Source organism: Podarcis liolepis, assembly GCF_965112155.1.
Source record: "Podarcis liolepis genome assembly, chromosome: 12".
NCBI classification, from domain to species: Eukaryota; Metazoa; Chordata; class Lepidosauria; order Squamata; family Lacertidae; genus Podarcis; species Podarcis liolepis.
In genome coordinates this window covers 56,366,740-56,381,907 of record NC_139563.1, presented here as the reverse complement: position 1 = coordinate 56,381,907, position 15,168 = coordinate 56,366,740, and the positions used below count along the sequence as shown (strand labels likewise).

The 15,168-nt window shown below is 43.0% G+C and overlaps 1 long non-coding RNA gene across 1 annotated transcript; it reads right to left on the bottom strand.

The window, feature by feature from the left end:
* Nucleotides 1–2,174: 2,174 nt before the first annotated feature.
* Nucleotides 2,175–11,387, bottom strand: LOC310690359. Its single transcript, XR_014518054.1, has 3 exons — nucleotides 11,246–11,387; nucleotides 10,793–10,831; nucleotides 2,175–2,250 (listed from the first exon to the last, which is right to left on the bottom strand). It is a non-coding gene; the product is annotated as an uncharacterized lncRNA (long non-coding RNA).
* Nucleotides 11,388–15,168: the final 3,781 nt, after the last annotated feature.

Below are 15,168 nucleotides of genomic sequence, written 5' to 3'. Positions count from 1 at the left end.
TAGGGCACGTGGGGCACTGTGCCCCCACCCCAGGCTGCCCTCACCCAGCCCCCACCTGCCTGTCTTCTTTCTTGCAACCAGTTCAGGGGGTGATGGCACTACCTGGCAGCTTCTTCTCCCTTAGTCCCAGTGTTGCCTTTCCTCAGCAGGGAGAAAGATGGGGACAAAAGTAGAATTAGTTGGCTCTGCCCATCACTGGCTCTGGCTCCCCCTACTGTTTGGGCTCCCTGCCTTCCACCTGGCCAGTCTTGATGGGCACCAGCCACCACCGCTCACTGTCATGTTGGGTATCTTCCTGTTTCTAAATGGTTTCTCGGGAGAGTGAACGCATGGAGCTATTTTACACCACATTGGACTACTGGTCTATCTGGCTTAGGGTTTGTCTACTCTGAAAGGCAACAAGATTTGAAATTCTCAGGCAAAGTATGTGCTCTTCCCAATAACCCTAAAGCTCCGGAAGCCTGGAGAGAGTTGAGTGAGATTGTGAAGGTAGGCATGTTGTACGCTGAAAGAAAACTATATGAAAATGATGTACCAGTGGTATTTAACTCCTAGTAAATTAGCAAAAATGTATAAAACAAGTACAAATACCTGCTGGAAATGTAAAGAAAAATAAAGTACCTTCAAAAGGTAACTTTTGTAAACAACAACAACAATAACCTGAAGCTTTTTAATTATGAATTGTAGGTACTTCCGGGGTCCCTTTAACTTTACCTTTAGGTTCTGACATCCCAAAGGAGCAGAAAAGACTTTTTATGTATGCGACAACAGCGGACTACGCTGAAATGGCAAAACTGACTGGAAAGCTCGGAAACCAAGAAGGCAAAATCTTTAAGAAAGAATGGGGAAAATTTTAAATTTATTTAGGAGACCATTGTAAGCAGATGAAAACATTAGCAGGATTTTAACCTCACTTGTAATGTAACAAATACCATGGACAATATAGACTATGAAATAACATGCAGCTGAAAATGTTGAGAATAGGACCCATGGATGGGATGAGGGGAAGTCATGAGATTTGGAGAAATCTCATCTCATGGGTATGCATTTGGCATTGTAACTAATTTGCATTTGTAAAATCAAATAAAAATGATTAAAAAAAAATAAAAAATAAACCTACACTTAATCTGAAGAAAGAAGAAAAAAGACTAAGTTACGCACTGGAAGCATGGAGAGAGGTGGGTGAGATTGTGAAGGTGGGCCCTGGCCTAGCCTGGCCTCTGTGTGCTCAGTCTCCCTTGCTTTTTGTGGGGTTCCTCATCATACAAAAACCTGTGTGTATTAACAAGTTCTGTGTCAGCAGGCACTGCTTCAAAGATCACCTGAAAGCATGGCGCTCAGAGCCTGCTGCTGTAACACAGCCGTAATTGTACCTGTCTCTGATTTTGTCACTATGAAAAGCTTAATATCCAGGATAAAATTCCATCTTATGGCTCCACTTAGATCAGTTTCCCTTATATTATGATGAATGTGCAATTATGGACCACGGATATGAAATGGAGATGGAAATTTAGGAGACAGTATAAGAAACCCAAGGGACTACATCGGACTCCGTCCAGACATAATACACCTCAGGTGTCACACAGAAAGCTCAAGGCAAGTTATTAAGTCAGTAAAAATGTGATAATTTGCCTTCCTGGAGAGTTTTAGGAACTGAAGAAACGCTTTTCCAAGGCACTGTAACATAATGGTGTTTGCAATTAACATCTAAGCGGCAACCACTTAATAATAAAGAGGTCATAAACATTTTGGTGTCCCTGGGCATATTTAGAAATTTGAGAAAGTGCCAATGACACCAGGCATAATATGGCTGCTGCAAAAGGTCAGCCAATTCCAAAAGGGCAGAAAAAGAAAAGAGAGGAACATTAAATTGTTCAAATATGGAAACACCCATTCAGGTTATTCTGGGCGGTAAAAAACATTTGAAAAACTTCCTTTCTGGACATTTTTAAGTCTTGCTTGTTGTCTGCTGCTGGTATGCTGGTGTGGAGTAGGTAGACAGCAAAAGAGAGCTGAATCCAGAAATAATTCTGTCAGTCACTCACATGCATAGGCACAAATAAAAAGACAAACTTAATTCTGTCTGGCTAGTATTTTGTTACTATCTTTACGGAATAGAAAATAAAATAGAAATACAAGGGAAACACACAGAAAATACATAAAAGACAACTCACCAAAGTAGTGGTTGAACATTGCTGACCCAAACTAGTGAGGCTGAATGGCATCTACCAGCTTCTCAAAATTAGGAGGCTATGAGGAGATGATGATGATGATAATAATAATAATAATAATAATAATAATAATAATAATAATGTTGTTGTTTATGACTTGAATGGTGCTCTCCCTTCTCTAAACAACTTGGAATCAATCCCTGTTGTAGGGCCTGCAGCAAAGCAAGAATAGATTTCTATATCCTCCCCACCGCTGCCATAGTCAACAGAACCCCCTCTCAATGTGCCAGCAGGCAGCAAAACAACCACAGCAGCAACAGGAAGATGCATCCCTGCTTGGTAGATTTAGAACATCGATGGAGCACAGGATTCCAGGTATTTAAAAGGCACCCTTGCAATACTGAAGTCACCCCGCCTGTTCTGCAAGGACACAGCAATACTGTTGCTTTAGGTGGGAGATGAGCAGCCAAACCTAACAAATGCAAATTCTTGCTAGGTAGCACGAGAAGAGGCCAAGTCCATAGCTGTATTGCTGATAGGCAGCTGTATTGCTGATAGGCAGACCATAGAAATACAATTGGTAGAGAGGGCTCTGTGTGAGGTCACTTCCCCTCCTCCTCTGGAGAGGAAGGAGCAGACAGGACTTCCTGACCCTCTCTCTCTTGCTCTGACTAGCATTGGACCTGCCTGTGCTTCCTCCAGCTTTAAGCACATGCCTGAAGCTGGTTTTAGAAGTATTTTGCCTACATAGTTTTTACTGCTGCCAATGCTGTGAACCAATGAAAGAGCATGTTAAAGTTTTAAACTTAATTCCCAAGTTGTTGCCTGATTCTTTGCAGGGGCGGAGCAAGGTGAGTGTGGACCAGACTGGGTGTCATCACCGAGGGGGGTGACATTCTGCGCGTCACACGCCCACAAATCCCGCCTACTGTGAACCGCCGGGGGAAGGGGGGGAGCTGCGCCGCTTTGCCGTTTTTACAGCTCCGCGCTCCTTGGCTGCTGGAGGAGGCAGGCAGGCAGGGAGAGGACAGGAAGGAGGCAGGCGAGCAAACAAGCAGAGGGTGGAGGGAAGGATGGAAGCAGGAGCTCCCTAAACTCAGGACCCAAACCCTGTAAGCCCCCCAAAAGCTCAAAAACGTTGGCTAATCCTCCCCTAAGAAAAGCTCAATGGTCAATCCTTCCCTTAAAAAAGCTGAACAACTCCTGGCAATGACAACGGGTGGATCACAGCCTCTTGGGAGTCCAACTAGATTTCAATGCAGGGGGTGACAAGAAATTTTCTGCACCGGGTACCACCTGACCTTGCTACACCACTGATTCTTTGTTAAGTGGGATTAGAAAGGGAAGCCAGCTTACTTCATGGCTGGACTCATTCAAAACAAGCTTAATTCCTATGCTTTTAATTTTGCTGCCAAGGATGGGATTTTGAAACTCTGTTCAGCTCACACACATGGGCACCTGGAGGGATAATTGCAATTAAGATATCCTCTCCTACCCATAAAACCCATCCCACACTCAGTGGCGTAGCGTGGGTTGTCAGCACCCGGGGCAAGGCAAGTAATTTGCACCCCCTAACCCGTGGATTTGCGCCCCCTAACCCGTGGATTTGCGCCCCCTAACCCTAACCCCTAGATGTTGCGCCCGGTGCGGCCGGCCCCCCTGCACCCCCACGCTACGCCACTGCCCACACTTCAGTCATCTACTGCGGGGCGGCCCCTGGTTTCACTGGTCTGCAGTCGAGTCCTCTGAGGCTGCAGATGGCAGGGCCGCGTCCTCAGGCCAGAGGGTCCCGGACCCCACAGGCCTCATCTGGTGGAAGCACTACTACGTCTGGCTCTGCTAGTCCTTCCCCTTCTGGTTCTGAGTTCTTGACCCCATCCCCTGAAAAAGGGGGGAATCTTAAATATGCTTTAATGCTTAAATATAAATATTTCAACTAAAGATGGGACCAAATCACAGCGGGGTGCAATGTTCACAAACTGATGCCAACTACAATTCAACTTTACGCTGAGCCAGAAGCCTCCTTAAAACTGATAACCATTTTGTGAACAAGCTAGGTTCTCAAGACTACTTTCCCTAAGAATGCCAGAAAATAGAAAAGTAAATAAAAAAAAGCAACTTTGCTGTATTCCAGCTCCTCTGAAATCAGTAAGAATCTCATCTATTCATTCTAACGGAGCCATGACGTCGTCCCTTATCCACACTGTCTAGCCATGACTATCCTTTAAGAGGTAAATTCATTCTTCTCCTATCTCTTTTGAAGCTGAAGGACCACAACTTTGGGCAGAATATTTGATAATAACAACACTGAACCATTTCTCATTTGGCTTCAGGAATCCCATGAGTGGGGTGTTGTGTGGAGCTATCAGCAAAAACATACCATATGTCTTAAACATTTCCCTAGTCTTAAACAGATACATTGATGGCTTTCTTGTGCCACAAGAGCCATAAGTGAAATAAACCAATGTATCTATATAAGACTGGGAGAGTGTAGAGCCAAACCACATATTAAGTGATAATTATTACGGATAAGCAAACATTGTGGCTGTTTGAGGTTTCGCAGGCAGCTCAAGCATCTTAAGGGCTTTTAAAAGCTTCACAGTGTGAAAGATTCTATTTAGAAAAATACATTAGAGAGATTTGAAAAACTTATTACTTCAGCTTTCCTTCCACCCTACTGTTTTTGTCGAAGTTGGGTTGCTAATGGTAACCACAATTCTTGAGGGAGAAATATGCAAGTAATATATCCATCGCAGAGTGCAAGACCAATACATAACTTTTTGAAACGGGGAAGGAGTACTGAGTTGGCACTGAAAGCCACCTAAGGTTTGAGTTTTGTTTTTGCCATCTCATATTCAGATTTATCATTTCAATGAAGGCCTGAAATTAGAGGCAAGCATCAGAATTGGAAGAATCCTCAAAAATCCTGAGGTGAAGTGGGTATGCATGAGGTAGCACGCATTGAAGCAGGAACACTTAAAGCACTTTGTGGCACCTCAGCTATCCAGACATATAAAAAAATAAAGACAAGTGTCTGCTGAAAGTGAAAGTAACATCTCTAAGTTTATCATAATGTTATAATACCAGAGTGGGGAAAGGGTGGAGGAAAAGCTTTGTTGTGACAAGTCAAGCTGGTAATCAGATATAATTATTTTAATTAGAAATCAAATTCCTTTTCGTTCTTCCAAAAAGAGCTACCTAGGGGAGGAAACCCTGGGTTTTTTGGGGGAAATTTGGTTGGTTTCTTACCAATGCGCTTCTCTAATGTCTACAATTTTAAAGCCAATTGCCCACAGAACACATGGTGAGATTAAGTGATTCTTGGCTTACCCACCCAAAAACTGTCTGCCCCTGTGGAAAAATCTCAGCCATCCTTATGAAATTTGACAGGATTCATGCCCTCAGAATACATTACATGGCCTGCAAATTTCATCCAATTCTACATTAAAATAGTAGAAAAAAGTTGTCCTTTAAAAATATAACTTTAAAGGTGTTGAGCACAAATGCGCCTAAATTAGTTTGCCTGCAAAATTAACCTACTTCTGCCAAAAGGAAAAAAGGTTAGTCATTTTTTAACTTCCAAGGAGTGAACTGGGGGCGCGGAGCTTAATTGGTACTTCAAACTGAGGAGGGCTGTTTTCCAAAGCACTAAACTGAATCCTATAATCAATAACACCCCTTCTAGAAATTATTAATATTTGGTCCTGATTCATCATTAATGTCACAGACTTTCCCGGACATAGGCTTAACCAGCTCAATCATATGCATGTTTATTCAGAACTGTCTCGCTGAGCGCAATAGGAGTCTATTCCACACAACTTAATATCCAGAACTTAATATCCAGAAAAATGGGATCAGATTAACAAGATTGAGGAAGACTTCTTTCTGGAGACCCTTGGAAACCATTGTCGGTCAGAGTGTGACCTCAATGGCATCTTCAAATCCCTTGGCTTTCACTGACGACACTCAGCCCTACTGTTCTATCCCATAACTTCCTGCCTTCCTCCCAGTGACTGCTCATCCCTCACATCCCTTGTAAAGTATTGCATGCATTAATGGTGCTATATAAAGCAACAACAACAACAACAATTCATCTTATTCTTTCAAACACTGCAGCACCAGCCATCTATTTGGGATGTTGATCTGGCAATGCTCACTGTGTCTTGAGTTCCAATCCTATGCCCGCTGACCAAGGAGTAAATCACCTTGAACTCAGTGTAGCTTAGCTTTGCAAAGGCAGTTATATAGGGCTGCCCTGGCCCAGTGTCCCAGAAAGCACACTGATTCTCTAACATGCTTGAAATGTTATGGTGCCCTATTAATTCACAATCCGAAAGAATATAATTTGCCTCGCCAGCTGGCTGCACATTTCCAAAAGAATGTCTTAGAACTGGAAACTTTCTGTTTATCCTTGATCAAGCAATAGCAGAGCTGTAGAAACATTATTCTGGTAAAAGCAGAAATAATTTAGACAGCAGTCAGTTCTCGCTTCCTCTTCGCTAGTGTCATGAGAGTTTATATGTTCGCTGCTTTGGGGGAGGGTGGGAAGATATGCCTAGCGCTGAAAGGAATACAAGTAGCCCAGTATTTCCTAAGGAGAAGCAGCAACTTCCCTTTCAGTCCTGAAATTCTTCTGTGAAATTACCAAATTACAATGTTTTAGATAGTTGCCTTATAGGAAAATTGCTACTCAATCAGCATCAGGAAGGCTGACAGAAAATCAATATTCTTCTTATTCTTTTTCTTCTTCTTCATTTATTTATTTATTTCATAAAATGTATGCGCTACAGTGGTACCTCGGGTTACAGGCGCTTCAGGTTACAGACTCCGCTAACCCAGAAATAGTGCTTCAGGTTAAGAACTTTGCTTCAGGATGAGAACAGAAATTGTGCTCCGGCGGCATGGCAGCAGCAGGAGGCCCCATTAGCTAAAGTGGTGCTTCAGGTTAAGAACAGTTTCAGGTTAAGAACGGACCTCCAGAACAAATTAAGTACTTAATCAGAGGTACCACTGTACTTGGTTGAAGAAAAAATAAACCCTCAAAGCAGTCTACTAAAGGATAAAAAAAAGATCAAGAAAAATCCACAACCCCAAAAGTTAAAATACTAAAACAGATTTAAATACTTCCTACTTTCTAAGCTGCTGGGTAGACTTGCCTAAACAAGAATTTCTTTAGCAGCAACAGAAAAGAATACAGTGAAGACGCCCGCTTGATCTCAAGAGGCAGGGAGTTCCAAAGGGCAGGCTCTGTCACGCTGAACGACCGTCCTCACACCTGCAGAACGAGTATTAGGCGGCACCCGCAGTAGTGCCAATTCTGCCAAGCAGAGCAGTCGAGGGGGCACATGTGGAGTAAGGCAATCCCGGCCCCAAGTTGCGAAGGGTTTTAGGCTACTAGAACCACCTTGAACTTGGCAAATGGGCCACCAGGGCAGATCTCTGAGCACAGGAGTTCTATGCTGACAAGGCCTCGCTCCTGTCAGCAATCTTCTGGATCAAGTGGATCATGCAGATGATATATGTATCCCTATATCCTTTTATGCAGAAAATTTAAATAGTGCAAAGCTTCCGAAGTTAGCATTAATCATTCAACACAGCCTTGTCAAGTACAGACAGCTATAGAGGTTTGGATAATGTTTTCTGATAATGCGATAAAGTCACTTAGCAATGGTAAAGAAAGTTGGCAATAGCAGTGACCTGCCTAAAATATGCATATTATATCAATGCATATTTGAAAATCCAGGGCTTCAGGCAAGAAGGGTGGGTGAGAGATGCTGGCTTTGAGGGATATGCAGAAGTTGTAACTGCTATGTCAGAGAAACTGTCGGAGATGACTTCTGCTACGTTGGATTCACCATGGGAGCCCAGTCCTGAAGGTCAAGAAACAAACAAAGCACGCCTCTCTGGAATGTGCGGGGAGAAAGCTTTGATTTGTTTTTCATTTAAAAGGCCAACAAAGCTTTCAGCCTCTCACTGCAGGATTTCCTACCAAAACGCTCACCGAGTAAAAAGTGATGAAAATAAAGAAATGAGGTCTGAGGTCCTAAAAGTATTTCATTCGTGCAGGTCTCACTGAATTGTCCTTCTAAAACAAATGGTTTCAGAACCTCAAGCTTAATGGAAAATGTATTTATTTGTACCTTTTGTTGGAAGTCCTGAAAACTGAACCTACTTCTTGCTATGAGAAAGATCCCTGGGGTATATAGCAACGTCTACCTGGTAGCTTTCAATTTCTCCAGGCACAAAATATGGTGCTATTACCACATTATAAAGCAAAACAACCATGGGAATAGGCTGGTTGTGCTATCTGCACTGCAAGAGATTTTGAATGTAATATGAACACCCAAGAAACTTTTCTTTTGTGTGTCTTGACGAGAGCTTCAGACACATACCCTCTCAAAAATTAGAATTGCGATGGCCCTGGATACTTGTAAAGCCCCTATTCTTTGATGGAAGGCTTATTGCCTGAGTGGTTTTCCCAGGTTACATGGGAATCATTTACTCTCATCCTGTCAAGCAGGGAAGCAGGGTGTGTTGCAAAACAGGGACAGGAATTCATCAGGATCGGGGCCAGAGAACAGAGGTAAACAGAAATAATTTGAATTTAAAGGGGATGGCTCACCACAGAATTAAACCTTCTGTCGAATTTGATTGAAAACCGAAACTTGTACATTTCTCATGTACCCTAATTTTCGGACATATTTCAGGCAGAAAGCTTGAAAAAGAAACTCATTTAATGATTTCTGTTATGTACTGAGTTGAATAGGATCCAAAATGCAGCAGTCTGATTGGTCCTAGAACAATGCAGCAGTATGATTGGTCCGCAGGAGCCACCCAACCCAGCTCCAGGTGGAAGTGAATCCACAACCTGATTGGCCTACAGGAGAATCCCGGAATTAGCTAATCACGTGCAGCCCATTGTGTAAATAATGTATATAAAGCAGATATTTGGGGGGAACTTCCATTCCTCCTCACCACTATGAGCTGAATAAAGAGCATGAAATCCACTCTCGACTCCGAGCATATTTCAATTTCACTTTATACTTGATCCTATCCCAAGCAACCAGGAAGAGCTACAGGATATTCATAGGTTCTTCTCCCTCCCACTATTTATTATTCACTAAAAAAAACCCCAGTGAGATAGGATGATGATGATGATGATGTTTACAGAGGTAATAGTATACAAAGGGTCAAATTTGAAGGGGCATTAATTGAGAATTGCATGTTTTCAATTAATGGGCCTAGGTTTTCCTTTTTAAATAACAGCCCGGGTGGTGGGACAAGGACTGAGACCATGATGCGCAGACAGTGGGGGGGGGGGATATTCAACTATGTTTTACGCAGAGTAGACCCATTGAAATTAATGAACATGACTAAGTGAGGTCCATTGTTTTCAACTGGTCTACTCTGAGCAAAAAATAGTTGAATACTACCCAGTAAGCCAATGGGAGTTTCCCTAGAAATTAAGCATTTAATTGCAAGTATGCAACTAATTATGCAATTAATCATACAATTAATGCCACATTTAATCTGGGGAATAGGGATGGGGTATAATTTGCATAAATGTTGCAGTTCATTTTTGGGTATGCTTAAAATCAATTAAATTGAAAAAACAAACAAGCAAGCAAACAAACCACAGTTTATTTTATTATGAATATTTGTGGTTACTTTTACTCCCGCATTATAAATAGGATCACATTATCCCATCTCCAGCAGTCACCACTTTTTGAAGCAATGGGATTTGTGCCTTTGCCCCCTACACCAAGTGCATAGGCCAGGGCGGGGGAACCTGTAACCATCTGTGTCTGGTTGGACTACAACTCATGTTGGCTGGGGCTGATGGGAGTTGTAGTCCATTAATACCTAGACGAGCATAGCTTTCTCAACAATGCCATGGGCCCATTTAATTATTTCTAAGAATAGGAACTTTAACTATAGCAAAAGTGTGCTGGCTATATGTGGTCAGAAACTGGAAACATCCTGCATAAATGATGCTGCTGTGGATTTTGTGTTCTGGAATTGCAGCTGAATGTGCGAATCATTTGGAAAAAAACACTGTGATATGAAAATGATTATTTCAAACATGCTGGTCAACAACTGAAGGTTCAGCCATCAAGTGATGAACATGAGTGGATGAAACACCCCTCACTAGAAACAAACTAAAGGCCAATAACACCTTGACCACAATATGCAAGGTGAAGGTTTGCAGGGTTTGAATAATTATAGGTTCCAATTCTATGCAAGCCACCTAATAAATTCCTGAAACAGCAACAACAATTTTATTATTTATATCATGTCCATCTAGCTGGGTTTGCCCAGCCACTCTAGGTGGCTTACAGCACATAAAAAATTGTAAAACATTAGACATAAAAAACTTCCCGATACAGAGCTTCCTTCAGATGTCTTCTAAAAGTCAGACGGTTGTTTATTTCCTTGACATCTGAAGGGACATCAACTATTTTTCAATCATGTGTTAAAAGAAAATGATTTGTAACCTCTATCAAATCCATACTGGCTTGCAGAGACTTGAATGCCCAATTGCCTTAATACATGCTGCATACTATAACTGTAATATGAAAACAATCAGACTCCCTAACAAACAGAAATATTTCTAGACTTACGTTTGCATGGCTTTCTCTGGAACATTCTTAGTCTTGATACTAAGGAAAGAAAGAAAAACACATTTTTAGCCTACATTTTAGCTTAAAGAGATAGTTTAAAATGTACTCCCAGGGCTGTCCCATAAATCATGTAATTAATGGAGTGCCAACATTCCAGTCAAATGTTGCCACATACTATTGTAAAGAGATTACCAGTATCTTTTTAAAATGTGCAGTTCTGCCAGACAACTTCAAAGGGATGCTGAGTGGGTAAATATATATTATTTTGGAGTGAGACCCTGCTCTTCTTGATCTAAGCCACATGGTAATATTGTGCTGCCAAATTTCTATAGCTCAGAAATATACCACCCAGAGTTTCAAAAAGGTACATGTCCTCCATCTTAGAAGATTGTTAAAATTATCCTGGACGACTTTTGTATGATAAAAGTATAGATGCTATCAGAAGCCTCTTACCATTATTACTGGCTGTTTCTGTACGATCAGAGCGTAGAAGTTACATTTTCATCAGACCACTAGTCTGGGCTTCTCCAAGTGCCAAAACATAGGGCAGCCACTTACGCATGCCCCGGGAAGAGGAAATGAATCACCCTGAAAAAGGGCACGAATTTGCAGAAAATTGTTATATGCTGATATATGGGTACAGATTTAGAAACAATTGCTATAATTTAAATAGATAATAATAATAATAATAATAATAATAATAATAATAATAATAATAATTTGTTATTTATACCCTGCCCATCTGGCTGGGTTTCCCCAGCCACTCTAGGAGGCTTCCAACAAAATATTAAAATACAGTAGTCCATCAAACATTAAAAGCTTCCCTAAACAGGGCTGCCTTCAGATGTCTTCTAAAAGTCTGGTAGTTGTTCTTCTCTTTGACATCTGGTGGGAGGGCGTTCCACAGGGCGGGTGCCACTACCGAGAAGGCCCTCTGCCTGGTTCCCTGTAACTTGGCTTCTCGCAGTGAGGGAACCACCAGAAGGCCCTCAGAGCTGGACCTCAGTGTCTGGGCTGAACATTGGGGGTGGAGATGCTCCTTCAGGTATACTGGGCTGAAGCCATTTAGGGCTTTACAGCTCAGCAGCAACACTTTGAATTGTGCTCGGAAATGAAATGCATAACATCACACCAAAGTGGGAAATAGTGAGTGACTTAGTTGCTAACTCAGTCTGCTCCACGGTGGTGTTGACAGGCAACTTCAAGGCTCCTGATCTCCCTTCTTACGGCTGCTTACATTTAAAAAGATATTGGGCAGGACATCCCTCCAAAGGGAGGACACCTTGAAATACGGGCCTGTCTTCTGACGGCCCTTCCACACATGCCCAGCCTAGACACGGCAATATGGGCACCTGCCTTGATTTCAGCTTGGGAAAGGGCGCAAGACAAGCATCACAGACCACCAGAGGCTTTGTGAGGTCAGCATAAGAGTGGCACTACTGGCATGCCGACACCTTAACACATTCACTGAATAGTGCTGATGAAGGAGGGGAAAACTGCATCACTGGACAGCAACAGCTAGGAGGGATACCTTTTTGGCAAGAGCTTTTGATCAGCAGTAGTCTACTGGAGCAATGAAGCCCTGGAATTTTAGCACCAGTGCCTGTAAAAGTTTATAGTAATTCTCAGTGCAGTTCTAATGTGGGGAAGGTGGATAGATATAAAATTGGGAGCCTACTCTCAGGGCAGAAAGGAATGTGATTAGTTAGGGAGCCGTTTTGTATCTCTATCTTGCTGTGATTAACAGGTAACTTCAAATAGGTAAGGGTGAATTTTGCACGTGCCTGTCAACCTCTGCACAGTGTGTGTCCATTGGACACCTGGAGACTGGAGAAATCCACAGACTTCTGTGCAGCCTTTTCCTCTAATAGAAAATAATATGCATATGAAGAGGTGCAGAAGCAGAGCTGAAGGCATACAAAAACAAAGACTATAGGTGTGTTGGTTTGTCGGTTTTTTTTGAAGAGAGATCCTGGGGCTCAAATGTGCCAGGAATACCTGATTCCTAATTTCAGTTGTGCAAGCAGGGACATTGCTAGTGTGATGTCCTGGGACTCTGGCTTGGACTCAGAGATAGAGGAGTCTCAGTCTGCGCTGGATCCTTTGCCTCAGGCGGCATCTGAACCTAGTCTGGGGCCTGATTCTGAAGAGCCCCAGTCTGCACAGGTTCCCCTGCAACAAGCACCAGCTGGGCCGAGTCAGGGGCCTGAGCCTGCCCTGGCTCCAGATGCAGTGATTACCTTGTTGCCTTCAGCTGGGCCATCACTTACAGCTGCTCCACTACCGGTTGGGTCAGGGGAGGCTGAGGTGGCCTCTGGGTCTACTAACTAACCAACGTCTCCCGAGCTGCAGAGACTGAGGTCTGAGAGAAGGAGAGACCTGAGTACTCGCAGGAGGAGTGCTCGCCTTTGGGCGAGACAGGGAGGTGAGTCACCGAGGGATCAAGACCGGCCGCTACCCCGACAGAGATAAAAGGCTGTTGGACCCCGCCCCAGGTTGTGGGAGCAACATTGCTGTTTGCTAGAACCTGCCTGAGACCCTGTGCCTGCCCTTGCCTGGTATCCTACCTTGGCCCTGTTGGACTGACTCCTCATGGAACCCTTGGATTCGGGACCAGACCTGGACCGCGTTGCTCGGGTTAACCCCCGGGTCCAGCACAGCTAGGCACTTAGAAGACTCAGGGAACAGATTCATGACACAAAAGTGGTTGGCATCCATCTGCCTCAAGAGAGGTGCATTAGCAGCACTGAAGTGACCTCCCCAGGGTACAAGCCTAAGCAATGTGTATGGAGATCCTGGGCTGCCCAGACAAAACCCTCTCTTGGCCTCACCAGTGTGGTCCAAAGGAAAGCAGATCAAGGCGTTTGCCACCAGCTTGGCTGCAGGAGTTGCCAGAAGGAGGCGTACAAGGCGCCATCCAGTCAACTTAGGGAATCAACTCCGGATTTGTCTAGGGTTTACTCCTTAGCCTTTTCTTCCCCTGAATAATAATAATAATAATAATTTTATTACGGCCGTAGGCCCATACAGATAAAAACAAGACATAAATAACAGCTTCCCCTGAATATATTCTGTAAGGCAGCAGAGGGCAAGGGTCAGAGTTTTCCTTCTCCTAGATGGACTACTTTCCCACCTGCCCCTCACTTCCCTCTACAGCATGTGCAGAAACCACCCTCTTGATCATTGGATCCACTATTAGTCTCATCCACTCAATCCACTGAAACCTCTCTTCACATGCAGGGGAAATCTCCAACCCACTGAGTGTTTGAGACCCATTGACTACCCTCACCTGGTTTAGCCAGCCAGTTGAAGCTTTTTCCCCAGGAGTGGCCACTGTTGCATGCTGACAGCTTCTAGGAGCCACAGGAGAGCACTGAGTGGACAACTACCCCAGAAAGGGCATGTTCCCCCACCAGAGGTACTACCCGTCCCCTAACCTCCCATACACATGCTAATTTATAGATGTCTCTGGGCAAATTAAGATAGTTAGTGGCTGGGTTTAACCATCCATAGTTTTGACCTATAAAGCCTCATTTGTCTCAGGACCCCCGGTCCTCAAGGACTGTCTCTCTCCGCATGAATGGGCTTTTCAGGGGTGGTTTTGCATCTGTGGAATGCTCTCCCCAGGGAAACACACAGTCTTCACCAGCTTCTAAGTGGCATGTTAAGACCACATTCTCTCAATTCCAGTTGTCACCAACCAAAACAGTTCTGAAAATATGGTATAAATACCATCAAAAATTGGTCCTAAACATGTCTCCTTTTATCTCTGTTGGCAAATGCATCCACAGGAAGATCGGTACACAACACCATAAATTTCCTAACTTGGCCTCAGAAAAAGAAACCACAAAGGAAAAAATGGTTTAGTAATGGTCAGCTAATATCTTATGAACAAGTAGTGTCGAAACTAGACTAAATGTGGTCTCTGCTTTTCTAGTACTTCCAATTAAGACATATTGTTGAGCAATTAAGAATGAAATATGGACTTCCACATGCATATATTCCTTTTGGGAATCTTTTGATTAACACAAACTTAAAAAAGGATTATCAGCAAAATCTACTTAACACTATCAGATATTAAAATAAGCCAATTATATCCAACTTTCAAAAGAAAATGGGGGGGGGGAAGACTTGGCAAGCTACAGTCTTTAGCCCTGCATGGAACAGGATGAATGGCCCTGGCTGTTTAAAACAATACTAACTGCTGATAAGTGTTAATCTTAAAGAAAAGAAAAAGTCAAATATGCATACCAAAAGTATCTTACTCCTTATAAAGTAAGGAAAATCTATAAACTCAGTTTGAACTGTTGGAAATGCAAGAAAATCAAAGCAGATTTTGTACATATATTCAGATCATGTGCTAAAGTCAAACTTTT